Source organism: Haemaphysalis longicornis, unplaced genomic scaffold (assembly GCF_048455015.1).
Source record: "Haemaphysalis longicornis isolate Haplotype H1 unplaced genomic scaffold, Haemaphysalis longicornis Haplotype H1 scaffold_4, whole genome shotgun sequence".
In the NCBI taxonomy this organism is placed as follows: domain Eukaryota; kingdom Metazoa; phylum Arthropoda; class Arachnida; order Ixodida; family Ixodidae; genus Haemaphysalis; species Haemaphysalis longicornis.
Window position 1 is genome coordinate 20,663,068 of NW_027526361.1, and position 25,863 is coordinate 20,688,930.

General features: G+C 50.5%; 1 protein-coding gene across 4 annotated transcripts in view; it reads right to left on the reverse strand.

Moving 5' to 3' along the window:
- LOC144178350 (galactosylceramide sulfotransferase-like) overlaps window positions 1–25,138 on the reverse strand; it is a 181,903-nt gene extending 156,765 nt beyond the window's left edge. For 2 of the 4 annotated variants that reach the window (XM_077706130.1, XM_077706126.1), the window contains exon 1: window positions 24,746–25,137. The gene's annotated coding sequence lies outside the window, so the exon portion shown is untranslated. Of the gene's footprint in view, window positions 1–24,745 lie in introns of all 4 variants that reach the window. The other 2 variants (XM_077706129.1, XM_077706127.1) reach the window with 2 other exon arrangements.
- Between the last annotated feature and the right edge of the window lie 725 nt (window positions 25,139–25,863).

The following is a 25,863-nucleotide window of genomic DNA, read 5'->3' on the forward strand; positions in this document are numbered from 1 at the left end:
GAGCGGCAGTTGAGCGCCGTCTTTTTCTCACCGTAACAGACAGAGGGGGGGATGGGAAGGGGGGGGGGGGGGGGACAGTTCTAAGAACAGCAGCAACAAAAAGGGAATAAAAGGACACGGCGGACGGAGAGAAGAGGATGTTGTCATCTGTATACAAAGAGGAGGAAGGAAGTCTTTTCTGTAAAGTACACAGGGGCACACGCAAGCCGAAATTATGTGCCCTTGTTTTGCCAATTCGGTGCAGCTCTGCCGAACCTGAGAGCGTGCAAAAAAAAAAAGGCCCGGCTTCGGCGCGCTAAACTTGGCGCAGCCCGAATTCTGCCATCCACGCAATATCACCACTTATTGGATGTCTCAGACGGTGCAATCCTATTCTCAGTGCGCAACTAAATCCCAGAAAGAAAGAAGAAATGCGACTACCGTTATCCCTTCTATTTTCAACTATTTTATTCCTCATTTGTTACCTACATATGTATCCTTAAAGGCCCAGGGGCATTACATAAGGGGAGTACTAGCAAATGTAGGGGAGTAGTGTGAGTATTGTCCAAAGTAATAAGAAGAAGAACAGAAAAGAAGCTTCAAACGAACGGATACGTATTGCCAAAACAAACACTGACGTTCCCCCAAGCACGGACTGCACCAAATTAAACCAGACTTTGTTTCCTTTTGTTTTAGCCTCAAACGGCTTCGAGCTTCGAGGAATTGCGAGGCCCTCCGGGAAGGAGAGATGGATTCATCGAACACACGTTTCGTTTGGGGACAGTGCGGCAGGGTTCTCGAAAGTGACGGAACTGTGGGCTGACCAACGGTCGCAGAACGACGTCGGCACGCAGTGCTCACACCCACCTTGGCGACTGGATCGACAAGGAGGCGGTACCATGCGAGTTTAAAGACTCGCTAGAAGAACCCTGCACATACACGCAGGTGCGCCTCCTACTTTTCGACTGCCCCAGACGGTCATCTATCTACTTTGCGTGCCTCCAAGGTGTAGTTGGGGGCGAAATAATTTTCAGCCCTCGCGATGGGGCGTGCCCAACGTTCATCACATGTTTACATACACTATATACCATATTACACCGAGGTCGAGCTTGCGCATTCCGAATATTCCGAACTATTGCTTAGATGAAACGGTCGGAACAACCCCTAATTTTTTGTATACATTGCGTAGCAGTGCATCAAATTACAGATTATGTCGAACTATTTTCTGATTTTCGATACAGCAGCGCTCGTCTCCATATTGTCACGAAGCTAAAGATGACGCAGTTGTCTTGAAGGAAGAACAAGTTTACTGGAGCGACCACCCTAACAACTCAAAGAATACACAGGCGGCGAAGCAGCAGTCAACAAAGTGACGTGCGCAGTCGAGTGTCGGTGAATCGAATGCCGCAGCGTCTGCTCTGCGGTCATTTATCTCTCGGCGCGAGTGTTTCTCGCACCATCGAATTACATCCAGAGCAGTGTAGATCAAAGAAGATTATTCTAGGCTGCTGTCATTAGTCCGAAACACTCTCCCTATCAAAGCAGATAACACGTGCCGCAAAACAAATAAAGAATGGAACACGCCCTTCGCTTGGCCCACGGATAACACACATAACACAGCGCGGCGTAGCCGGTCGGCAAAAACAAAACAAACCCAATGCATGGTTCGCGGCAATATAAATAGCGCCGGCCATATACAGTGCAGCACCCACCTGAAGCAAGGGTTAAGTACAGTTATTTTATTTAAGAAAATTAACGAAATAGTGCATTGCCGGTAAGTACATTAACGCAATAGTACATTACCGTTAAGTACGTTAATGCAATAGTGCGTCTCTAAAGGGTGCTCGCGGTCTAAATTTGACCGGAGGCCGGGGAGGGTATTCGCAACGCTGCACTTAATTCGCCACGTCCTGCGATCACCGAAGCCCGTCACACAGCGGCAAAAGACAAGAAACGAAAAGAGAGGGGAAGGCGTGCGCGCCCAGCGAACGCGTCCTCATCACTGTCGGGCCTGAATGGGCGACCGGCACATCGGAGAGCGGCGCCGTCAAGCTTGCCTGCGCCGCACAAACTGCGGATTCCGGATGCGCACTCGACTCGAAACAGCCGTAGCTCGGTGACGCGAAATGGCTGCGGTCGCCGACGGGCGGCGTTACGAAAACGATTGAAAAGAAGAAAAACACTAAACGGGAACTGACTCGAGCTGTCTACTTGCGCCGCGTAGTGGTTAAAAGAAAAAAAAAAAAGCATTACGACAAGGACCGTCTGCTTCGGCCTCCATCTGCATGTATGAACGCAAGCACAGGTTCAGTTTGACGCTCAACGAACGCAAATGTTGGTATCACTTCTGTACTGCACCTGCGCCATGAAATGACGGGCTGAGAGCAATGAAGACCTCGGCCTTTGCGTTACGGGGTCGTGGGGTGATATTTTGATTACTCAAACGCCGGAGCACGCGCGCTATCTGACGCCTGTCCACCGGCGTGTGCACGTTTCCTACGGCGCTGAGGACGGACTGGGAGCCCTGCTTACGAACTTTTTAGACGATAGTCTTTCTTGGGCTACTTAAACCCAGAAATTTTGGTCTGTCTGTATGTCTGTGTGTCTGTATGTCTGCCCGTCTGTCTGTCTGTGACTCGATTCAGCCACCCGGCCAAAGTAATTCAATGCCTGCGCAATAGTCTTATATAGTCATAGCTAAATGCGCCCGTCAAAGTCCGGTGTAATGTTCATACTTGTCAATATTGTTGAAGAACAACAAGACATTACGCATATGCAAGACAACAAATTGATACAGAAGTGATATTTGCAGCGTTCCTTTATAAAAAATCGTACATGTTTGATATTGGTGAGATTAAATACTTCATCAACTGAAGAAGAAAATATCACTCCGCCGTCGCCTGCTGTCGCCCGCGCCATATAGCTTCTGGCGGCATTTGAAGAAATTAAGTGGCAAGAGTTACGCAAGGTTCCACTAGATAGATTCCACGTTCTGCTTGCAACGCACGTGGAGTAGAGAAACGCGGTTCCATAAACGTTGAAGTAGAGCGCCTCGATTAGCGCGCGTCTTCGCCTTACGGCAGCGTTCGCATCGATACACCCGGTTTGGACCAGTGGAACGCGGGAAATTTAAAGCGATTTAAGCAAACCTTTGGCGTCTTTACCTTGGGAGGAGCGCTACGCAAGAGGAACAACATGAGAGGTGAGCAGGAAAGTGAAGGGAGGCACTTACTTCGCAAAAGCCGATAAAGACTATCGTCTTTTGACGGCATTTGCAACGAAAGGAGCAGATACGCGGCCAATTTTTTACGTTGCTCCTGGGGCTTCAAAAACGGTTGACCTTTGGTGCTGTAATTTCTCCGTGCAGCACGAGTAAAACGTTGCCACTGCTTTGCGGTTGGCACTGCAGCCATTATTAACAACTCGCCAATGCCAGTCCACCGCTGCTAGCCCAGCCTTTGCCGGTATATGTACGCCTGTGCTTCCGGCAGTGGGACAGCGGCTGAATAGTCACCGCATCTTAATAGGGGAGAAACGCTGACTCGCGACGTATGAATTTTTTTTGTGTGGCATTAAGGAATACCTCACGTAGTCTGGGTAAATTTTCCTCTTCCTAGCCCCCCCCCCCCCCCCCCCCCCCCCGAACAGTGAGCGCGCGCACAAACACGCAAGCACCGCTGTCTAACCTCCTCAGTCAAATCTCATGCCATCAATAAAACAACACTGCCGCGACCAAGACGGAAGACGGAGCTTAGCGCGGACCACCCTGAGTGCCGCACCATTTTTCTTCTGTCCAACTTTTTACGTCTGTGTTTCTTCCCCACAACCCCTTTCCCCCCTTACCAGACGGTGGGCACTGGGCTGAGGCGCTGGGCAGCTCCGACCTGTCTACCCAACGGGTGGTCACGGCGAGGGCTGCTGCGGTCACCGGTACGCCGGTCACCACGCCCCCCTAAGGGGCCTTTAAAGGCTCAATAAAATGTTTGTCCTCCTCCTCCTCCTTCTTTCATTCTTCATTTCTTTTTTTTAATTTAGTTTTTCTTTTTAATTTTGTTTATACTCTCCTCACTTTTTTCTTTAGGCACCCGCTTTTCGTGCATTTACACATAATACCTTTTTTTCTTAAATAACGAATACAGTTTCTCTTTCCCTGTAACCCAAGCAAGAAGCCGAGCGGTCCTTTGGACACAAGTTTCAAAATAAAGTCTCTCTCTGTCTCTCACTCTCTCTCTCTCTTTTACAAGGCGCCTTTTTCTACTGGCGAGTCCCCCTGAGTGGGTATGATTCATTTTTTTTTCTGGCACCACCACCACCAACGCCGTCATTTTGTTGAGGGGCCCTGCAAAGGCAACGAAACCGCGCAAAGTCGTTTTACGAGAGTCAGTGTGCAGCGAACCCAGTAATGATGACGTCACGAGGCAGTGTCCTAAGACCCATTGTCCCTGCTGCGTTTCCACGAATAGCGTAAAATTCTAAGGCCTGCAACAGCTCACAGTTAACTTTTACTTTCACTTCGAACTAACCTTGAAGCACATATCGAGCAGCCTCGAGGCTATGAAATAAACAAAAACGCAGCAACAACGTTTCGAGAATATGCACCGGAAAGATATCAGCTATGTCCACGCACCAGGAACACGATCATTAACTGCACCCTTTTCAGCTGCGATTTGGAGGCCTCGAGTTTTTTTTTTTTTTTTTTTTTATTAAGTGAGTAACCAAATCTGGAGTTGTAAAATCCTAACAACTCGCGATCTCTTGGCGCAGTGGTTAGCTGTGCGGGGACGGATAGACCAAATGGAAAGCCGGAGGATCACTCCACAGTCGTAAAGAAATGCTGTGCACAACACTCACGACTGATAAACCTCCGGCTTTTCGATTCTCCGACTTCCCTACTATTGCACCAACTTTTTTCGCATCTGCTGTCCTCGAAACATATGTTCCAAATGAACACTAAATAGACGGGGAGAGAGTGAAAAAAATCAACTGCAATAAAAAAAAAGGCTCGCATATTGCAGATTGCTGCAACCGCACTTGCATTATAGCGAGGACGAAGAGACTGGGACGATACTGCCCGTCTGGCGGTATGCCGCACTACATCGTGAGGAAGAGCGGAAAAGAGCGCCGAAGCCGTCGGAAGCGAGTGAAAATGGAATCAGGCCCTCTCGCAAAAGAAATCGTCGCATATCAGAAGAAAGAGACCGCCGGCCTCCTTCCACTTCTGTCAGCGCTTGTTGCAGAAACACTGAAGAGCCGCCCCGCGAGTCGAGCTCGAAGCCGGACAACCGCCTGCCCGGGTCCGTATAACACGATCAACAGGACCCGCGTGTTTGTGCCTGCCTGTCTGTCTGTGTTTGTTTGCTTGTTTGCGGACAGCGAGCGAAGTCGAGTCAGCAAGTGCACCGGAGCAGAGATCCGTTATACGACACGGTGTGCACAGACGTCTTGACATCTTCGTTAAAAAACAATGCTGTGGTCGTTATACGAGGAGTGCGGCAAAAACGCGTACGTTGCGGTGAAAAGCCAGCCAAAAAGGTTGGCCGTTGGTCGCTGTCTACTTAAAAGCACCCCCCCCCCCCCCCGCTTTATTTTATCATTGATCATCCTGTTTCTGGCTTGGGTGTTTTTTTCGCGCTGACGCCAGTCGTTCAATCTCCAGGGACGACAACTCGGCAATGACGGCTGCTACGTGTAGTGCACCCGCCACGAGAGGTTCGGTTCCCGTTTTTCTACGTCGCCTCTCAAGTCGTAACGCTGTCTCGGCGTCAGAATGGAAATAAAACATCTCCGAGAAGCCTGCGCATGAGATGAGGAAAAATGAAACCTAGACGCCGCTCCCTATCCCTCGGGGCAGTTCGCGACTTCTCGACTTCAGCGAAACTAAAAGCCCTTTGTCTTCGCGCTGCGCGGTAGCTCGCGGCTAATGCGATGTAGAACCAGCTTTTCCCAGTCGCTCCAGATAAAATGTCTACCCTGGAGATCTGTAAGAGGATGCACGCGGACGAGGGAAACAGCAAAAAGGGACCCATGAGTAGAGGAAGGCGCAAACATGGAGCTTTGGAGGGATTCACCTTTCCAGCATGACGTGACCCGAAAGCTGCTTCGAAATCCGAAATCGCTAAAGTTCCCGTTCTTTTTTTATTTGATGTCATGGAGCCTTGCTGTCGCCTCATACCGAACATTCGGTTGTATGTTAACGTACGGCACGCGGAAAAGTATAGCGTTCAACTCCGGGAATTGACACCAAGGAAAGCTTTGAAGTACGAGAATTCCCCCCCCCCCTCCCCCCCTCCCTTCCTCATAGAATTGCCGAACCCCTTCCTCCTCTCGCACAATAACGCCGCGGCTCGGAGGAGTTGCAGAAACAAGGTTCAGTCTATCTCACGCTGTGGCTGGCGTGAGAAAGGCGCGTTTAGCTACAAGAGGCATAGTGCGCCTTGTCTTCTGAAGCAATCAGAAGGCGCGTGCGCCTCGGATGACTGCGGCATTTCTGCTGAGCACAAGATTAACAATTCCAACGAACGCCCCAAGACGGCGCACAACTCAAGACTATATATATATATATATATATATATATATATATATATATATATATATATATATATACTTACAAAAACAAGCGCACACCGAGACACACCCACACACCTACAGAGCTACAGTTAAATATTACACACTTGTTCTATACGCACACTGAGCAGAATTTTCTTATAATTATTTATAATTAGCGTTTAATAAATAATTATACGGATCGAAGCTTTCAACTGAACGGTCAGGCCATTTTAACATCACGCGATGACAATAAATTTAAATGTTCTCCGTTTCTCCTCTGCTCCTAGTCTAAGGCCCCGCGGAAAGTTTACCAGTGGCAATGGAGTGGTGATTTAAACCTCCTTAACGACCATGCGCACGATAGGTGCTATGTGCATAAGAGAAGAAAAAAAAAAAAGTTACTCCGGCCGGTCTGATCGCGAGCTTTATTTCTCGCTCGCGTGATCTCGCCGCTTCGTGCCCAGCGAGGAGAGACTTATGCGCCAGGGCGATTAATGGCCGATGACCGACGAAATGGCTTATCGAGGCCGATGCGCGCATTCTCGCCAAACCGCAGCACCGGCCTGTCGGGCGTCATTGTGCTACGCGCACCACTATTTTATTAGGTTAGACTCCCGCAAAAGCGAGGAAATGGGGGAGTCCATCCGCGTGTTGTTGCGCTCGCGCCCGGGGCAATAAAGGCTTCCTTCCGCGGACATTTCTCTCGTTCACTTATTCATTTATCGTTCACAGGGCCGGAAATTAACGCCTCTAGTCAGCAACATCATCTCCGCGCTAGCACGCAAGTCGGGATATGCTCGGCCGCTCTATTGAGCTCGGCGGCCGGCCAAAATTTGCCGCCTTGTCTGCTGTAACCGGCAATTAACGTTACGATGTTAAAGGGGAAATAGGACCTTGGTGCGGCCGTGTGGTGCTGAGACGGTGCTATTGACCAGGGGGCGCTGCGCGTTTCATGCTGCATTTTTTTCTTCTCTCTTTACCTGGCTCGGACAATTTCTGTTTTACCTGGCTCGGACACTTCGGTGTCCACCCGGTACAAAGGGTTCCAGGCCGCAATAACCACCATCATCATCATGCAGCTGACCGGGAGCGCCGCCCGCCTGAAGGCTTCTGCGACGTTTGCATTCACCGCCATGCTTTTCTTCGCGCTTAAAGAAGAGAAACATTGCTGTGTTCAACGCAACTGTCGTCACGCGGTAGCCAGCTGGTGGCACATTTGTGCAAAAAAGTAGTAGAAGGGGCGGGCGAGACGACTGCAGGTCAAGTGGTAAGTGTAAAAAACTGGGACATAAAACTAAGCAAACATGACAAAACAACTTCCGAAGGTGCAATTCCTGCTTGAAGAGATTTCTGCAAAAATCCCGGGCCAGCTCCACTAACGTGACCCCTGGGGAGGGGCGAAGCATGCAGTGTAGGAGTGCATTCTTGGCGCCTTGGCGTTTTTACTCACGGAGATGAAACCGCGGGGGGTTAGAGGTACACAGCTTTGCTGTAAGTCTCGTGCCTTTGAAGCACGAAGCGAAAACGAGGGTACCGGTGTGTTCTTTTAGTATGCGTTTTTCCCCCGGAGGTGAAGCTTTCAAGCGCAAGGCGCTGCAAAACGAGTGTCCCGGTGTTTTAGCACCGTGACTACATGATGCTACAGCGACATGAGACGCGGACGTGAGACGCCGACAGCCCGAACCCCGAAGGCTTCGCCCCTAATACTGTGAGTGCCAACAGCATCTTCCTCTCATAGTGCTGCGACAATCGTCCTCCTCTGATTGGACACGCTATCAACATTGCATCACCTTCACCTTCTCAGCCTCCCGAATCATCATCACCTCCTCTTGACGGGGTCTTCCCGGGTCCTCGGCTCACGGAAAAAAATTAAGGACGCTCACCCTAACGCGTAATACTTGAAGGTAGCGAAGCTGTACGGAACCTTCACGACCATCACGACGGTTCAAATCCACGATTGCAGCCGAGTTGCTCATTCTTCGCTTCCGCAACGACCTTTACTCCATTGTTGTTGCCATAACGACGAAGAAAAAGCAAATCGAAGAAGCGTAACGAACGAACGGAACGCACACACTTAAACTAGGCGCATGTGCAACGTGCACCCCATCACGTGTTCTGTGTCGATCAGGTGGCGTGATTCCTCTCCCCGCACTCACAGCCGAGCCAGTAAGCCGTTTGGCTCTGTGCACTAACTCACGGTCGTAGCCGAGTGGGTACCACGACTGACTCGTAACTCCGTTGATCTACCAGACACAGGTTCGCATCCTGCCGGTGCCGGTCATTTCTTTATACTGTTATACTGAGTTTTGTGAAACGCCGGAATTAACAAATTGCCATTCGCGGTTAATAAACCATCCTCGTTCGCGTGCAGGCCTGCGTGCGAAAGCGTGCGTGAGAGCGTAGGAATTGAAAAAGTGAGGTGCGAGCCCGATGATCCTTGCAACTAAGTAATCTGTTCAAAGTCAGTCAACTGCCGTATGAGACGCACTATAGTGTTATAGCGGTGCGGAGAACCGATCCCGGTACGGTGACCGTAACACCTGCGCATGAGCACAACCAGTTTTTCCTTCTCTCCGCACGCGCAGTAGCGCCGGTCGCTTACCGGGTATCGTACCGGGGGCGGTTCTCCGCCCTGGTATCACTCTCTACGGCCATGCATGAACAGGTAACCATATCCGCAAGCGCGCTTAACTACTGTGTGAACGCGTTCACACAGTATGCTGACACGTGGGGAGCTTTACACGGAGCTTTGTATAAAAACAACAGATATATTACTTGTTATTATACAAGACGGCACGGTTGCAAGTAATTATGCATATCACAGATTTATTTTTTTGCCTTGCGGTCGAACGGAGCGCTACAGCCTGGCGCAGCAGCGTCAACACCGGCCTTCGTATGCGCCGTCCTCAAAGACACGCACGCCCTATGGCTGCGCTGCCGAGCGTGACAAAGCGAGTCAAACTTCCCATCTCGGCAAATCTCGCACGCGAGTCACGCGGGCCTCAAGACGGAAGCCATTATGCGTCGCACAAGGGAGACGGCCTTGGGGCAAATTGAGCTCAATTTGGCGCTAACGAAAAGACGAGAAGCCGAGAAACGCGATTGTCCGGCTCTCCCGAAAGGGCTCCATCGAGCGCACCGCCGCTGAATTGGTCAATGCGTGTCAGGGCCGCGGATAACCTGCGAGGGCGCAGGAATTCATAGCCGACACTGCAGCCGCGAAGTTGATCTAAAGAAAACTTTGCCATCCCTTCCTAAAAAAAACTGAGAAAAGCACGAGAGCCTTCTCGCATCAAAACTGTGTCAAAACTGCGTCGAAAGGTCCGCTAAAAGTGCGTCCAACACTCATTCAGCCAACGAAGCCACTAAAACAAAGATTCCCAAGAAAGTCTAGAGAAGCGAGAAAGCTAAAAGTGCGTCCAGCCTTCGCTGACAGGGCGTCCAATCGTTCGTCAAATCATCAAAGACCCAAATCGGAAACGAAGAACGAACTCATGCGACGATTTTTCGGGTACAAAGTACGCGCATCAACGAATGATCTAAATGGATACCGATGCGCGGTTTATAAGGTGAAGGTTTACTGTTGTACCCCTTCTTCATGGTCTATGCGTGCATTGTTCTATCTAGAACCGTTCATTTTTTCGCTATTTTCAAGTAGCCGTTCTGAAATACTAATGGTAGCCCGGTTTCACGTGTGCGCCGTGTGTCCGGAGATCTTATCAGAGCTTTCCGGTCGACCAACCGGTCTATGGAGAAATTCGTTAGTTTTGTGACAAAAAGTCATCGGTCCCACTAATAAACCTGTTCCTTTAAAGGCTTGAGGGAACGCATGCTGTATGCGTTAAAAACGCTAGCGAAGCGGCATATTCAACCCTGCAGACTTGGCAACGTGGCATCACAGCCAACGCCCCGAGATGGGCGGGAAAATTCAGATGACTATTTTCTCGCGAACTGTGCGGAGAAACCCAGAGCTTGGCCTACGTATTTGGGCTTAAATCTGGTAAGGTAATTAGATAGGTTTGCAACTTACTTCAGTGTCCCTTTAAACTAACCACATTGACGGGCTGACCGATAACTCCTCAATTCGAGGGAATTCCGGCGCAAACGCCCATTGGCCACGGAGGCGGCTTTACAAGCGCTGCCAGCCAAGAGTCCCCAAGCGCGGACCGGTCGCTCCGACTTGGAAGCTAGTTCGCGACCCCGCCTTCTCAGTATGCAGGAGACAGCGTGCGACCTTGGAAACAGGAAGCCCAGCAGAGAAGGGAAGTAAGAACCGGGCCGGCGGCAGAGACGGAAGGCGGAAAGAAAGCGAAACTACGCAACTGCGGCGGCGGTGACTCGATTTGTCCAGAGCACACACGCGGAAGACAGCTATGCCCTGCCGTTCAGTGGACACTGTTCGTGGCAGGCGGAGTGCTTATCGCTGTCGTGAGCCCACGACCCTCGTTACCGGCTCCAGCGGGAAAGAATGAGTCGCCACCGGAGGGATGTCAGACGGGAAAAGATGACGAGTGAGGACTGTGGGGTGCAAACGTAGACCGGAAAATCCCGCGACCACTCCTTTTTGCTCACGCTATAGGGCACCGCAATAAATTTCCCTACTAAATCAACCCTGCTGCATCGGTGATTAAATAACCTTGCGCAAGGAATGGCGACGAGCACTGCGTTCAGATCTTCCTGAGAACGCTGCTTCCTCGGTGATTCGCGCGCGTGTTTCTGCGCCCCATAAAAATTGTACGAAGAGCAATACGCAATATATACGCGCCGAAATATCGTCATTTTCTCGCTATCAGTATCTTGCAACCGCCAAGGTGGACTCGCACAGGACATGACATACGACGAGGGAACTCGTCCAAAATGAAAGATTGTTCTAGCCACGTAGGGTGGAGCTAGCTGAACCGTCGCTGCGGTCAAAAGATCCAGAAAGTCAAAACGCCCAAATCCAACGAGCCAAGAGGTTATATATGGGTCACAGATACAAGGAGTGCAGAGGTTCAACGAGTCAAAAGGTCTACCTCTGAAGCTCGAGATGCATAGGAAAATAGGCCCGTTAAGTTAACTTAGATATAACGGAACACTATTCCCGTATCTCAGCCGGCACTTCTAAATAGGGAAGCGCTTCGAGCGAAGTAAATTAGTCTAATTATACTATAGCTAAGTGTCTAGATTTGCACATTATCAACAACGCGAATTCATCAAACTTGTTCCTATCTTGCGTTTTGTTAAGGTTTTCTTCCCGCTCGTTCTTGTTCGGTCTTTAGTTTGTCGGTGATCATTATTAGAATCGTATTACGTAATTTTTGCTTGGTTATTATAAATATTAGATCACCATTATCACCACTCTGTGATACAAATGTGTATAGCCGTTGAAGGTAAAACGGGACAAGTACTTCTGGTAACCGGATGACGGGAAACCGTGTCAAGAGGTGCAGTCGGGGTCAAAAGGTCCAGCTGGTCAAGATATTTAACGAATCAAAGGTCCACAGCGAGCCAAGAGGTCCAACGAGTCGATATATCCAAGCAGCCAACAGATCCTACTGTTGGGCGTGACTCGGAATCCTGAACCGTGACAGACTGCCCGAAGCAATCACTGTAGGAAACACGTCGGAGCGGCTATTAAGACCGAACACACGATGACAGCGTAGTACGCCTGTAAAACCCCGAAGGTTCTGCGTTATGCTGCTGGTTTGTTCTCCTTCATGAATGATTCTACGCGCCACGAGCGCTGCATAGTGTGCCATTCATTCGCCCTGACACCGGTGAACACCAACGGGCGTGCGCTGGTCTTCCGACAGGGAAGCTCCAATTCTGCTTCGCGAGTCAGGCGCTCGAAATAGCCATAACTGTTCGGAGTACGACGGCCACTCGTCTGCAGGCGAAACACGCGCTGCCCCGCGCTTGCCTCGATTCGAACGAACGGAGCGTGACAGAAGGGAGGAGGAGGTGGAGAACAGAGGGGCGTCGCACTCGGTGCTCGCACGTGAAGCCACGCGTGGCAAGCCGGCCGGACAGTGATTGTCCATCAAAGACGTCGTGACTGCGGTGCCCAAATCTAGCCCTGAAATGCTACTTTAACGGAACACCCGCGAGGGCTTCAATCGGGCAAGTTCGGTCGCGCATGCGCAGTTTGACCAGCCCGCGAACTGCGCCAACCGTACACCACCGCAACGCGGTGGAATGACTGCTCTCATGATGACATTCGAGAGGTGCTAGAGGACTTGGTATGACGCGACATTTTCGTGCATAGGCCTGCCCGGAGATCCCGACGTGGAGGCCGCCGTACGAGTCGTGTGTATGTATTTTTTGTCCTCAACAAAACAGACGATCATAAGGCCGTAGTTTTGCTTCATTTGTGAAGCTGCGTTGCACAGGATACCTTGGATTGTAATACACTGCCCGTGAAAGCTTTTGCCAGAACTGGCGCTACTTCAGTTTACAAATTATGGTGTCAAAAAAGGAAAACACGCTTTAAAGTTGCAATTCTGCGCCCTATAGACGATTAACGCAGATATTGCGTTTATACTAGGCGCCAATCAGAAGCCTCAACGAAATAAGGTTTTAGCATTCATATTCGCGACAGTGTTTGATCGACCACTTTGTTAAATGAACGCCACGAGCTAATGCTACTTGTAGCTTTTTTCGGCTAATGAACAGGCTAGTCGTGCGAAAGAGATACTGAGGACATGTTATTCCATTCGTAGGCGCAGCGCGCACCTTTGGGGTGACAATGAGGCAAAACTCCAACAGCAAAATAAAAAAAAAAAAGATATAACTTTGGCATCAACGGGCAATTAAGCCCTTCATGGCTAACGCGCCACGTATCTGCTCACGAGTTCGCGAGTTGAGTATTGGCTGAATCCCCAAGTTACTATGAAGTGGAAGACACAAAGCGCTGTGTGAATCCATCTAAACTGATACAAAATGAAAAGAACACTGTCGGAGGTCTGTGACCGTAAACTGCGCAATTTTCCGTGCGTGCGTGAGTTAGTGAGTGAGAGAGAGAGAGAGAGAGAGAGAGAGAGAGAGAGAGAGAGAGAGAGAGAGAGAGAGAGAGAGAGAGACGCGAATCCTAGCATCTTTAACAAAGACCTAATTTATCTATATGTACTAATTTTGAAGTTGTATCCATCATCGCACGGGTGCAAGGCAAAAGCAAATCGCTCAAGATGCCCGTGTGAACGGCATTCCTTGACATAAACACCAAAACAAAAATGCCTGCCCAGACGCTCAAATTCGAGCTTTAACGCGCCCAATGTATGTCTGAGCTGGCAGCCGCATTATATTAGATCCCCTGGGGTGTCTGACGTGCTCCCACCGGCATGCGCACACGATTTTTCGGCTTTCGCACCCTTCCGCACGCACGCGGGCACACACTCACAAGAACGGGTCGAGGCGAGTGGCAGCAGATTACTCGTAGCCCCTACACGCCACCACGGCCAGTAATCCCAGACGCAATAATGAGCAACTGTAGAGCGATTTCCCATTTTTTTTTCTTTTTTCAAACAAACGATAAAAAGTAAGGGCTCGGAAAATTCAAATTCGCAGTGAATCCGGTTTCCTCCATGGCTATCATTACGCACGCTGCCCAGACTTTCCTTCGACCCAAAAGCAACCGCACTACGCACGCGCCCATTCTCCGCCGTTTATTTTATAACCCGACAGGTCCAGTGTGATGCTGCTTTACTCCTGCCCTGTAAGTATATATATATATATATATATATATATATATATATATATATATATATATATATATATATATATATATATATATATATATATATATATATGACTGAAAGCGTCAACGAAGATTGCCTTCCCCACACTTCCTACGAGATGTCTCAAGTTCAAATCTCTTCCAGCTGCGCCCAAGCATTATAGCAACGAGTTAGCTCGACTTCAGAGAAGGCAGGATGTTATTCCATCTGTTTCGCGCAAGCCTTGACGTTGAGAAGGCCTATCGCATCCGCAAGAATGCCACAAGAGACGTGAGTAAGAGGCGGCGGCGGGGGATGGGGAGGGGGAGAGAACGACAATTGGCGTCTCGAGGCTTTGGATTTCGCATCTCGCTGCCTCGCTTTGGTGCGATAAGCCAGCGGACAGCGGAAAGAGTTGGTTGCCCCACGCGCTTAGCGTGATGCTTGCTTAAGACGAGCTTAACGGTTGAGAACTCCGCTCCCCTTTGGCGTTGGTTCGGAGAATGTACGACCAGCACGCCGTTACCATTGTGTTGAGTATTAAGCAACGACTGCGATTGAATGCGCACCATACGGGCTCGTTAAACGTGGCGCTAGTTCTCCTGCAGCGCATTACCAGTGTATGCAAAACGACCCGATGCGTTCCATTCGCACCCTAACCAATTGTTAAGGCTCACCTGTCGTGTTGGCTGAAACCCTGCCGGACAAAGCCGTACGCTGTTGCGAAGAAGGCCATGACGGTTGGGAAATCTTAGCGACTTGAACGCCGTCGCGCAGTACATAAAAACTCAGCATCTTAAAACTCAAGATTCCAGATCTCCACAACCACTCAACAAATCAACTCAGCATTTCAGAATTCATCATCTTACGAAGGCTTGACGCCTCAAAACTAAGAATTGAAAAACTACGAAATCCAGGATTGAGATTCGGTAAATTTAGCGCATTCAATGATTCAATTCAGTGCTTTGGACGAACGGTGATGAAGCAGTTCTTTTTTTTTTTTTTTCGTACGTCTAGGCTACATACGTACGTGCAACGTACGGCCCGTATGCTGATACCCGATAATAGTATCTCGACATTTATCACGATACGAAGACGCCGGCTTTATGAAATAGTACGGCTGTTAACTGGACTGGTTGGTTGGCTATTCATAGTGGTGATATGTAGCGCAGAAAAACACACGGGGACGAAAAGTATGCACACGGACACGTACATGGTCATGCGCTTTTTTTAAGACGCATGGCTTTTTTTTTTTTCTACACGACATGCCTTCCTATCAAAGGATGTGCTCGTATTTGCGCAGTTATACCAAGCGGCCGAAACCGGAAACATCTCAAGGCTGAGATAGCATGTCTCCTGTCGACCGGGCATCCGCAAGCGCTCTGTGGCATAGGACGCACTGCACTTTAATTGTTGCCTCCGTCTTCGTAAAACGCGACAATTAAAGATATATTACAACAACTAGTTTTATCAAACGAGGCTTACACAAGACTCGCGGCCAGTGTCTTTACGCGACTGAATAATTTACTTCGCGTCCAAGAGCAACCCCCGCAGGGACCTCTTCTATTTCTGCAGCGTGAGCTACACTGGCCGAGGTTGAGCAGTTTCGCGTGGCTCCTGGAGAGCCGTACTGCGCCTGCGCGAGAAACAGTGACGTCACATGGCGCACAGAACGCTGCTCGCTGCCCGGCGTGTCTCACACACCCCACGCACCCAGCGTCTTCGCAGACCTTCGTTCTGCACGTGGCGGCCCGGTCCACTTGATGATCATGCGAGGGGTGGCCGGGTGTGCAACCGATGGCTCGTGCGTAGCAGCAACACCGACGTGCGCCTGTGGAATCAGCTTAGCTCTAGGGCGATTGGTGACGCTGCGCCGGAGCCGCTTGATAAATATACATGTCACATAATGCATATACCGTGTGTGTGTGTCATTGAAGCAGCAGTAAGCATGATAATCAAGCTAATTCTAGACAACCAGGAAAGCTAAGGATAACCAGCTGAACCTTAGCTCACACTACGTATATCCTGGCATAGCCGAGTTAAGCCACTGCTTTTTTTTTTTTTTTTTTTTTGCTCAGTGGGTTATTTGAGGCTTTCCCTTAAAAAAACGAACTGGAAGCTAGCCTCCGGGGATTGAGGTTATCCAGCTCCTCACGTAAAGAAATGCGGAGGGAGCCGCCGCTGCCTCTTGCGAGGAACGGCATAGTGATCGCATTACTAAAGGAGCCTGGTGTTTTTTAGCACGCGTTACGGAGCGCTCCCGCGCAAAACGTAAACAATTGTCCCGGTGTTTTTTTTAGTGCGTGCTACCTTCTAGCCCGAGGCGTGAACGAGCTTCCCGGTGTTTTAGTACCGTGACTACATGAGGCGACGATTACGACGACGACGACGACAGGAGACGCCAACAGCCCCAGCCCCTAAAAGTCCACGACCACCGCACACAGCATTGCAGTTCCAGCATCGCCGCTCGATCATGTCTTACCACGGCCATAAAAATGTTTCAAGATCCTCGAGTTAAAAAGAAATCCGGGTGTCAATGCATTATTTTTCCTCGAAGCGTGCTGTTGGAGGGGGGGTTAAGTTTTCCTGGTTAAGTTTTCCCATCGCAGGAGACTCTACAGTTACGGCAACAAAGAAAAAAAAAAGAATATTCTCACAGAGCCGCCAGAACACTTACGTATTTGGTTGGTACCGTCAAGCAGACATCCGCAGTGCTCAGTGAAAGAAATGTCGGCGTGGGACGAAATATGGCAATGAACGAAGTACTGCAGAACAAGCATGCGATTCTGCGCACGCTTGCGCGGATAATTATTTCCGCAGAAATAAACTTGCTTCCCCTTCGGATACATACGTGAAAGCGCGACCGTACGGGATCTCGTGTTTCTTAACATCAACAACAACGAACAGAGCGCGCATCTATGATACATACAGCTGTGTAACACACACTCCGCCCTTTTATAACAGGCTTCACAGGGCGTGCAGCCTGTTTAATTTGCACTCTATGCGCGTAAAATGCAGTCTTGTTGCCGTGAGACTGGCCCAGAGCAATTACTCTTTCGACAACAAAAGAGCAAATTTCGCGTGTTTGTGATTTAATATCCGCCTTCCTTTGATAAAAACGAGGGCGCTGGGAGTGAATAAACTCGCAAACAGGTTAAAGAAGCAGGAATGCGGACGGGCCGATTTAAAGCAGCGGGTGGCAGCGGAGGCCGACGCGCGGTGTGGATGAGAAGAGGCGTCTGCAGCGCGGTGGCAGGAGGGATTCGGAGGTGCTTTATACAGCGCTCCCTCTGCGGGGACAGCCAGGGCGGGTGTACGCAGCAAGCAAGCGCGGCATTGTTGTCGTCACGAGCGCTGCGCACTTTAATTAGTCGCAGTGAAAAGAAGAGAGAGGGAGGGGGGATAAGGGGCGGCAGGTCTTGTGTCGCCGGGTGGTCGGCGGCAGCGCTCGCAGTCAGCATCGACGGCAGCACGCAGCGATGGCAGAAACAGCAGGAGGCCGCAATTAGCGGAGGCCCTACGGCTTTAGAGCCTGACAGGAGACAAACGACCTTCTCTCGCCTTCTCCTTCAGCCGGAGTCAAAGGCAAACGACGCGGCAGCGGCGGCCGCGCACGCGACAACCCGGGCGACGCGCTAAATGCAGCGGCTGTTCCGGTTTATCGAGCTCGATGAAAGCGAAGAAGCGGGCTGAACGGTGAACTGCAATTCGGGGGCCACTGCGAAAAACAGTGCGCTTGAAGCTGGGCTGTAGCGTCGCGAGTAGCGACAATGCCAAACTCGGGGTGGTGGGATGAGGAAGAAACGGCGCCGGAGCCGTCTCCGACAGACACTTCGCTAAAGGAGAAATGCACGTAAGAAGAAAGACAATTGCGGAGATATCGCTTTTCAGAATAGGAAAACGCGGGACAATGGTACTGATAAACGAAAACTGCATTTCTTTGCTGGCGGAACTGTGATTAAGAGCGCACAAACCATAATTAAGGGCCGGATGGTTTGTACTGCATAGGGGCGAAAGGCTCGAGCGTGCACGCGAGTGGCGGCGGGGGCGCGGAGGTGCGCATTTGTATCGCCCTGGGGCACCGGTTACCGGAAAAATAAGATCATCGCTCAGCGTTCAGAGACGCCGATGCGAAGGGTGAACTCCCCGCGAAGTGGGCATGTGACGTGGTTGTGTGGGACTGTGCCAGCGCTAGCCAGCTGTCGAAGATGAAGAAGCTCCGGCTGGATAGCGCGGGCACTATCCGAACGGCTTAGCTTCCCCTGCGTGCAACTGCCTCGTAAATAATTGTAAGTACATTATTCTCGGTAGATAATTTGTAAATAGGTCTTTCTCCTGCTCCGCTTATGTATGTATGTATGTATGTATGTACGTATATGTGTATGTATGTATGTATGTATGTATGTATGTATGTATGTATGTATGTATAAATTTGTTTTATGCATGTATCATATGTATGTACGTACGTGCGTATGTACGTATGTGTATGTATATGTATGTATGTGTATGTATGTGTATGTATGTATGTATGTATACACGATCGTTTACATCCTCGCTCTCCTCACATAGCGGCATACAAGTAAAAAAGCGCGGTAAGGAGGACGAGACCAAAAGTACCCGACAGACAAGACAAGCGCTGTTCTCAGCGCTGCTCCTGCGTGTCTGTCCTTTAACTATTCTCGTCCTTACCGCGCCGTTTCACTGTTCCAGCAACCAACTCGCCAACATTAATGCATTCACAAGTACCCCTTTTGAGCTTTTCACGACGTTCTGGGTTCAGAGCCAATGTTTGCACACAACCTGTTAATCAAAGTAGAAAAAGAATGAACAAATTATAAAGTAAAAGAAGCAACAAGACGGGCGATTCCCACGTCATTATTCTTCTGGGCGCGGTGCTAAAAGGCAGCGCATAAAACGGTAGGTAGCGAGGTACCCTATACGCGTCACAAGCCACGCATTCACGTCGCGCGTGCGGCCCGAGAACACGGTTACAAAGCATCGAGGAGCGCAACGCTGCGCCGAAAGCAGCGCGTGTGCTCGGATGAAAGAGCCTCCACGAAGTCATTAATTAACGCCGATGCGAACGACAGTTTTAGGGAAGCGCTCGACGTCACAGCAGGGGCCGGCGAAGACGTATACGCATTGGATAAGGCACGCTGTTTGTTTCACAAGCAGATACGACGCTCGTTCTCGCAATTTCTCATCCTTTCGACGCTTGTGAACGACAGACAGCAGAGCAGAGGGGAAAAAAATGCGTCTGAGCCACATCTTGTGTGGCATAGTCTTTTTTTTCTTTTTCGATACAGAACGCGAGAAATAAGGGCGAGGCCTTTGACAACGAACGTGCGTGATAAAAAGTTGAGCTTGCAGTCAACCTTATCATCACGGAAGTTATCAAGGACTCCCTTGTTTCTTGCTCTCACGAACAGGACGATACCAAAAAAGAAATTATGACAAGAGAAAGTTCAGGGAAAGAAAAAAAAGTTTTCGGAAATGTTAATTAGCGCTTCGACTAGGCACAGTGCAGAGACGATCCCTCTGATTTAAAAGCGCGGGTGAAAAACAAAGAACACCCAAAGAGTGCTATTGACTGCATATCCCGCCGACGAGAAGAAAGGAAAAAATGAAATGATAGGTTGCGTAAAACGAAGAGGATGACCTGTAAGATTAAGTAGAGGAAAACCTAGCGAAAAAGTGCAAGCTTCGTAATTACTACACCAGAGAATCATGCACCTCCTCTCCGTAGCACAGAACAAACTTGTGCAGTGCGTGAAAATATTTACGCTGACACCTCGCACCGCCGAGAGCCTTTTAACACCTCCTGCTGCCTACCCAAACCACGAAAACGTAGACCCTCTAGTGTGTTCTAAAAAGTAAACACACCTGTCTTGATTGGCCCGTTTGTACCCTGGCCGCAAACTTATTAGATGCGACGCATCTCTTGCTCTGAGGCATGTCCCTCCTGCGTCGGCGTCGGCGGCGTCCGCACGCCACCTGCGCATGCGCGACTCTCCTCCGCTCTTCTCTCCAACAGCTGTGCGCAACACTCACTCCGTATCATTACCATAAACAGCTGCGTGCGCGCGCTTCGCTCGCTTTGCTCCGCTCCCGTCGCGAAAAGTGCGCGCATGCGCGACTCTCCTCCGCTGTCTCCTCTCTTTCAGGCAATATAAAGCGGGTAGCGCTCTGCGGCGGTTCAGTCAGCGCTCGCTCTCGTTCGACTTCGCGTCACTTTGCTTGACGACTGCGTGCTTGACTTGATTCTTCCGATGAAGACGTGATGGAAGCGACGGTCCCTTCAGCGAGTGGTGTGACACAATCCAATACCAGCGTCACTCCAAACGCTAAAGTAAAATTACGCCCATCTTCCCGCGCATGAGAACACTCGCATGTGATGGGAATGCATCATACGCGTTCACAACACGTTTCACCCGATTTAGAGAATCAACCCAACACCAATTGGACCCCCCGATGCATCGCATCACACCAGGGTTCCCTCGCGGAAAGATGGGCGTAATTTTTTCCCTCTCGTTAGACCCCCCGAAAGCCCCATCAGAAATGATCATTGAAAAGCGTTCCCACCGACAACTCGCCTTAAAGGAGCCATGAAGAGAAAATACAACTTCATATAATTTGAAAGAACTAGGATTCAGTATCTCACTCAGCTCCATTACAGCCCCAAAAGATGTTTTTTAGCGACAAAAAAGCAAGAAGTATTTAAAAACATTCAAATTTTGCGCCACAGTGACGTGTTATGAGCGAGAATGACGTCATACGGGCCAACAATAAAGCATAATTTTCAGTGCGTTAACTGCACGTTAGCATTCAATTGATGCGGTCAAATGGAACTAGAGGCCCCATTACAGACGTCCAGTCATGTATCGTCGCGACAGGTCAGTTAGGCGGCCGCCAATCGCACAAACAAGGTTCCGTGACGTCACAGAAAAGTTGCGGGAAATTGGCTAGGGGGTCGCGACTGCTTCACACGTTTTCTTTAATATCTCCGTTATTTTTTCGAAGATTGCGATGATATTGGTATCGTTGTTATCAGGACTAAGCAGTCTTCCTAATACACCCAACTTGTATTTTCTCTTCATGGCTCCTTTAAGTGTGCTGGGTTGTCAACTGTCCAGATCAAAGCAACCATTGCTGCACTCTTGCAATAATGCGACAGGGTTATGATTAACGCACTGGGAAAGTGTGACGTCTTGGTTACTGACCCGCTTCTCAGCAGTTATAAGGGTGGCTTATACAAAGACGTTTTTTTCGAGGCTTGCCCACGCGCTCGCCTGGTACACTGCTGACACCAATACTGCGCGATCGCGATCCAGTCAAACTACCACAACCAGGCGAGATACTACCAGCGGCGCGTTTACCATGCCACCCATAAAGCTCCGAAAGCACGCTGTAAGATACATTCATTTATACCCAGAAGGCGTGAAGCATCCGGCAGTACCGACGTCGCGCGTCCGGATCCTAGACGGCGCGCTACGTGCGATTCTTGTTTTATTTTCTTTCCGGAACGTCAGCATCGCTTTCTCGGCAGACATACCGCAAAGCGCAACGCCTACAGAGTCGAAGCGTGGGCTCCGTGATTCGAAAGCGAGACGGTGCGAACGAGATCACAGGAAAGACAGTCGCGTCTCGGCGCGCATCGCCGCACCGACTCCCCGTATAGAAGTACGAAGTAATGTGACGACACGAGGCAAGATTTATTCATTGACAACTTAATCACGTCCTCCGCCGGGAGAACTCAGCCGACGTGTTCTTGCGTTCCGTAAGGTCTTGGCCGAGCTCTGTTCTCTTTTACCGCTCTCCGCGTAGACGAAGTGGAAAAACCGCGCTGCGACGAAGAGGAGATCAAAATGAAAAACAAGAGAGAGAGAGAGAAAAAAAAGAAACGGAAGGCAGACGGGAGGGGAAAAGAAACACATTGGGAAAGTTGAAGTAACAACTGGAAGCCTGCCAGTGGCCACACGGGAGAGAACGGCGTCACGCCATGCTTGGGGTCTGTGCTGGTTCTTAACTGATTACGCTAACCGACACGGAAAGGCACTATGTATCGTTAACGAGCTGAGACCAATATTCCCACATCACACCCGTCTACTACGGCGCCGACAGCATGCGTATGAGCGGACGGTTGTTAGGGGAGAATCCGGAAACGCGCTTTCAAGGCCAGCAGCCTTTAAACGAGACCTCATTCGGTTCGCATTATGCGCGTGTGGTGTGAGAGTGTCTACCGGAATCTTGAGGAGTGCTAAAAAAGAGAGAAAAATGAAAATGCGAGCGACCAAACCAGACCTTTATCTCGGTCGGCTGCAGGCTTAAGGCCAGGTTCGGGCTGCTCTGGGAGGAGAACGTGAATGATTAAATGCGAGCACGAAAATATTTAAAGCCAGGGTGACGACAGGCAAGCGCAGTGCTTGTCTGCTGAAACCAAAGTGCGGCCAAGAAAAAATCAAACGTGATGAGAAAAATATATGAACCGTAGCACGGAAAACCGAATGCTAATCTGGTTCGTAAAGATAAAATATTGGGGCGCTTGGGGTGTGTTTAGACAGCGCTATGACCGCGATTTTTATTATTATAGCTGGTCTGTGAAATAATTGTTCTCACGTGGGAAAAAACTCCGCGATATAAGCGGTCTGGTTCGCATTTTTGTGTTGCCGCTTTGCGACCGCGTTTCCGTTCGGACCGCTTGAAACGGCGTGCGCTGTCATAGCCGGAAGACGTTTCGTAGATGAACCAGCAGACACGCTGTGCGTATAACTGACGAATTTATAAGGTCTCGCTTTTGCGCGATTCGGGAAAAGTGCTCGATAACACGCATACAAGCGGCGCATGCCGAAACGTAAATTCCGGCAGCTCTATAAAGTGGCCTCACAAAAACTGTCAAAAATTTACGGGATGAAATCAGCAGCGTAAAAAAAATTGGAACCATTCCACAACGTGAAGGTGGATGGCCGGCGAAACTGTTTAGCGCACGACATAGAGGTAACACAGAATTTAGGCGAAAGGTATGGGCAAATTTAATTTCTCTCGAGCGTTGACAGCGGTAAGATCATACCTAAGAAAGAGCTTCGCGTCTCGGACGCGATACATACATGGAATATGACCCATAAATTTTGGCGTAATTGAACAAAACCGGTCGCGCGTTAAACACAGTTAAAGCAGGTTCGTCGAGCGATAGCTCGGTTCTGGCGAAGCGGCTCGGCTGCCCGACAGCCGCTTTTGTAGCAGCGACTACAGCATCTATAATTGCACCACAGTCAACATAATCACTCAGTGACCGCGTAACTGGTAGTAAAACGAACGGAAGCAAAGGAAGTAAGAGAGAGGACTGGATAATAGCCACACTACAGCCTGGTCTGCTTCTTGCACGCAGGCAAAGGGGAATTGACAAGGCAGAAAAAGCACGAAAGCAAATGTAAGAATAGAGCGCAGGGAGATATTTTCAGCGTTACGGTACCAGAACAAGAAAAAACGAAAAAAAATAGCGGGTTAAAACACCAGCGCAAATCGAAAGGAAAACAGATTTAGTCGAAGGTTAACGCAACCTTCATGCTTCAGCGGAATCACATGGGAGTCGTTCCGGTCAGTGAATTCCCGCTCTGCGACGCAAAGCCATACCTGCGTGCAGTACGAAGTCTCGCAGCCAATTCGCAATAATCTGCCGCCAATGCTTTTTTTTTAGAGCAGCCCGTTGGAAAACAAAGGTGCCTAGACGGATTTATGTGGCCGAAGAAACGGGTTTAATTGCACTAATGACGGGGCCTTGCCCACAGGACGCAAGCGTACTTCAGTGATCGTATCGACGCCTGAAGCGTCCCACTTCAAATCGATTCGGCGGGACGGCCCGCCGGCTTCGAAATTCAACGAACGGGAACAGACAGAAATAACGCAGACACACGCGAAAACGAAGGAAGAGACGCCGATGAGAACCGGCCAGGGGCTCCAACACCTGCGGCCAACAACCTGGCCATTCGAGAAGCCGTCAGAGTGCTTTCTGATAGCGGGATCGGCAGAAGCTGGCTAACCCGTGTTTACGGCCTCTCGGCGACCCGTGCCGGTCATGCCGTAGATCGGTGGTTCGCTAGATGGTCGGTCAACAACCGCCTTTACAGCATCCAACGCGTCGTCGCTGGACGCACTTTCCAAACAGAGCGAAGATAACTAACTAATCCATTCGCCAGAGGCACGCATCCACCAAATACACGTTGAAGGAACTACGCGAGAAAGAAAGGAAACAGCAGCCAGGGATGTTGGTATTTAACTGTCCTCGCGTGCGAGGCGTTTCGCGCCAGTTCGCGATTCGAAACAGTCCTCGCCGGCGTCCGCCGCCCGCGCATGCTGTCTCTGCTCGCCGGGGTTCTTTGATCTCGCTTGAGTTCTGCTCTCGCAGGGTCGAAGCGCGCGACCCCTCGGCGAGCGGACTGTCGTCGCAGCTCGCGTACACGCACAGCGGACCAACGCGTGCGTGCGCGGATGCAGAGCGGCAGGGAAGTCGGGGAGCAGCCGTGACTCACCATCGAGCGAACCGACGGGCGGCCAGGGGCGCGTCGGGCCTTTCTTCTCGGCAGCAGCCGGCGAGCACGGCGGGCGAGGAGAGGGGGGGCACCTGAATGCCCAAATCCACTGGCGGCTGCTGGCCGCGGGGACGAGGAATGTCGCCGGACGCTGTTGTTCGTGCGGGAGGGGCCGGCCGAGTTCTCGCTAGACCCGACAGCGGGTCGGCGTTTCGGGGATACGCGCCGGCTCGGGGCAGCAGCAGAAGGGCCGACGGCGCATGCCGCCGCCGAGCGAGGGAGGGAGGGGAGCCGGGCGAAGAAAGACGGGATCACTCCGCGGGCCGCTTGCCGGGCTCAGAGCTGCTCCGCGTCTGCGTCCGCGCGGGAGGAAGCGGAAATGCTTCGCGGGGCAGGCCCATTGCAGGCCGCCGAGGGGAGCTGCACCGCCGGCTCGCGCGCTGGCGAGATGCTGCCGCAGCCCGCTCCGCCTCCTCTTCGCACTCCGAACTGGCTATGCGGTAGTGGCAGAGCATTCCTGTTCAGGCTGCCAAATCTCGCCATGCTGCCTGCACTGGAGAGGCAGGCGCTGCTGCTGGATTATCATGCGGAAGGGAGAAACGAAGCAAGGTTGAGTGGAGTGGTTCGAAACTCGAACGAAAAAGCGAACATCTTGGCTTGATGACGAGAACCTCGGTTGAACGAAAGCGATTTTTTGAGCAGCGAGGTTGTTTAGCAAATCGTAATTTTCGTATTCGCACTTAAAAACACCCAGAAATTTCCGAATGCGCACACGTGAGCGCGGGCCTCGCGGAGACCGCCCAGCGTCCCCGGCGCACGTTTGTAAAGCCAAGCATACCTACTCCGAGAGATTGGCCAAGATTGGTAAAAAAAAAAAAAAACTCCAGCGTTCGCCGTCATCGGGGCAACACTTGCTCGGAACGAGAAAGACACGTCATGCGTACGCCACTCCAAGGTGATGTCGAATGATTACAACTTCAAAAAAAAAATGTAAGTAGCCCACTCACACCTATAGCAGCAATGATGGTCGTTGTGGCAGCGAAGAAGAAGCAAATCGGCTGCAATCGTGGATGTAAACCTTCGTGATGGTCGTGAAGGTTGCGTACAGCTTCGCTACC